General features: G+C 36.1%; 1 long non-coding RNA gene across 1 annotated transcript; it reads right to left on the reverse strand.

Moving 5' to 3' along the window:
- Positions 1-506: 506 nt before the first annotated feature.
- On the reverse strand, positions 507-1109 carry LOC134247661 (uncharacterized). Its single transcript, XR_009987900.1, has 2 exons — positions 924-1109; positions 507-868 (listed from the first exon to the last, which is right to left on the reverse strand). It is a non-coding gene; the product is annotated as an uncharacterized LOC134247661 (long non-coding RNA).
- Between the last annotated feature and the right edge of the window lie 1782 nt (positions 1110-2891).

Raw genomic sequence — 2891 nt, forward strand, 5'->3', positions numbered from 1 at the left:
ACGTTTGAACAAGTCTTATGAAACAGCCTCGTTTGAAGTCATCATTTTTCAAGTTTTATGGTCGAAACAAGGACTGGTTGATTGTATGTTGTTTAACGTCCCTTTCGAGAATTTTCCATCATATGGAAAGCCATCACTTGCTGGTGGAGAGCCCTACAAATTTTATCCCAGTTCGGCACTCAGGGCCATTGAGCATTGAGTGATTTTTACTTGCCAGCAACTCATGGGCCAAGGGATCTCGGTTTATACGGTTTCATCCGAAGGACCGGCCTCCTTGTCCCACAGTGGGATTACCTTCTTCTAGAAGTGTGCACACTTTGATGTGAATGCAGTTTAAATATACAAAAATTTCCTTAATACAATGCCAGATCATACTAGATTTTGTCATGGAACTGTCAAAAGATGCTAATCATGGAAAAAGAATAGTCTGTACCATACATATTGATAGCACTTCAAACCCCTCTAGATACTGACTATGTTACATAACTCAAGAACTTACACTGAGATAAAAGTGTTTCATGATTTAATGACAATAAATGAAAGATGAACTTCTCTCGTGTTATACACATGTACAAGACAATAAATGACAAAATTATATAAAACCATCGCAACATGTATACAAAACATTAACTGATCATCAAAAATTGCAAGAGATCAGAAAATAATAAAATACAATAATTACTATTTCCCATCCCCTCGTTAGATATCAGAGCAAGGGTTAGACCTTCAGCCGGCATTGTCTACACAATGTCAGCTGTAAATTCATCTCAACCTCGCTTACATTGGGTGCATCCACTGACCCTTTTTAACACAGGTACAAATCTGCTTTGTACAATCCCTGCCTACTTTACACACTTTCTCCCCTACCCTCCCCCTACTTAACACACTTTCTCCTACCCCTACTTAACACTTTCTCCCCCTACCCTCCCCCTACTTAACAGTTTCTTCCCCACCCTACTTGGCAGTTGCCATTGGATTTCTAAGAATGAGAATCACAGAGTCCCCTCGGAGGAACATTTTGGAGATGTATCTGTCTTTGTTCACTGGTTTGGACTTTTTCTTTCCTTTCCTGTCTTAGGTACTTCTGTCCACATTTCTTTGACGTTTTCTAAAACTCCAGTTCTAATGCCTGGAAAAGACAAGTCAGCGAATTAGTAACAGAATACAGTGTTTTCCTTTTATTTCAAAGTTAAGGGTTAGAGATCAGTTGTAACAGGCTAGGGGCTGAAGTTTAAGTACAAATTTTCAATAGACCTTTAAACAGCAATTCAATTTTAAAATTTTTATTTCAAATTGGCATTTTTTGTCAACGTAAGCAGTCAATTTGGCAAGTAGCTGATTGAAGGTTCTGAAGGAAAACACTGAGAATACTCCAAATAAATCAGTCAATTAAACAAATGATGTGGCGTCTGCTAGATAAATCTGTGATTTAACTTGTTTAATTTTCATAACAGAAAACTAGTTTTGTTTCGACAGATTTTCTGCATTCCATTCCCGAAGGTTAAACAGATGAGTTGTTTTGTTTTCTGATTCAATTTCGAAAATATTAATTTTATTAATACATGTAATAAGAAAGGTTAACTTTGCATTATACCCCAGTGAAATTTTTCCAGCATTTTGTCATTTTTTAAGTTCAAAGCCTGGAATTTTGATTAAACAATTCATTTCCACTTTGGCTTTCAGGGGCGAGAATTTTAACAATGAATGCTAGAGTTTACGCAGGGCAAGTTCAAAAGTATCTCGCCATGAACCTCTAGCATGCTGGATTAGAATAGATACCCGAGAAATTTTTACACATTGTACAAGTCATATTAAAAGGTTATCTCCTCGCAACTAGAGTCGCTCAACTTCTTTGGGCATAACGTCAGCACACAAATACACAAACTATCACTTGAATATCGAGCGGTTTAGCTGATATTTTTTCCCCTCATATAAGTTGTTTTTTTTTATAGTTCCTTTCCTTAGCAGTAAATAAATGAACCATAATTAACAGGGCTCTCACACCACTTTTTGGGACTGGGGCCGGGGCCGTTCAAATTGGGAAAATTACCATCATTTTGGGAACAGTTTGATAACAAATATTCATTTTAAAAAATCCTCAAATTTTGCTTCTCTTGCATAAAATTTGTCATCAATTTAACTCTGGTTTTGAATAAACAGTTAAACAGAACAAACATGGCTATATATAGGCTATTTATGAACGTACATTAGCTTTGTCATAACTATCTTTGAGTCTTGATATTGCGGTTATCTGTCTTTCTGAGTGACAGTTGCTAGTCACATAGTCCCGAATTTCCTTGATCACATGGACTTTTAACTTTGCTTACCATATTTCACCGCGAGACTGAACATGCTGAAGCAATGGGATTGTTTCTAGGTGCAGCTTACTAATGTTTATATGAAATTTCTATATTTGAAACCAAAATGATGTTTTTTGTCGAAACTACATGACAAGATACTCGGCACTCATTTTGTACAAATAGTAACCTAGTTCCCCGAACCAGTTTACGAATACATTAGACACGAACTAATAAAATAGTCGTACAGTTTCACTTTCATTTGCAAGTGTGTTTTGTTTAGGGTTTTTTGCGATTAAGTTTCATGGACTTTTATTTTTTAATCTTAAAGTTTAAAAAATATTTTGTTATGGAAATTGGGAAACTCACACCTTTCTTTTGGGAAAAATGGTACCTTTTTTGCATTGGGAACGGGCCGAATATCGGCCCCAGGTTTAGAGAATCGAGAGCCCTGAATTATGTTGTTTTATATACTTTTTCACAATTCTTTCATGTTTTGTTGAAAGGTACACACGTGTTTTGAGCCTGTCTTACTTTGAAACTGATAGAATTTTGTGTATTTGAGCTGATGTCATGCTTAAAAGGAGGTGACCG

Source organism: Saccostrea cucullata, unplaced genomic scaffold (genome assembly GCF_032062105.1).
Source record: "Saccostrea cucullata isolate Sc308-1 unplaced genomic scaffold, CSIRO_AGI_Scuc_v1 ctg20221, whole genome shotgun sequence".
NCBI classification, from domain to species: Eukaryota; Metazoa; Mollusca; class Bivalvia; order Ostreida; family Ostreidae; genus Saccostrea; species Saccostrea cuccullata.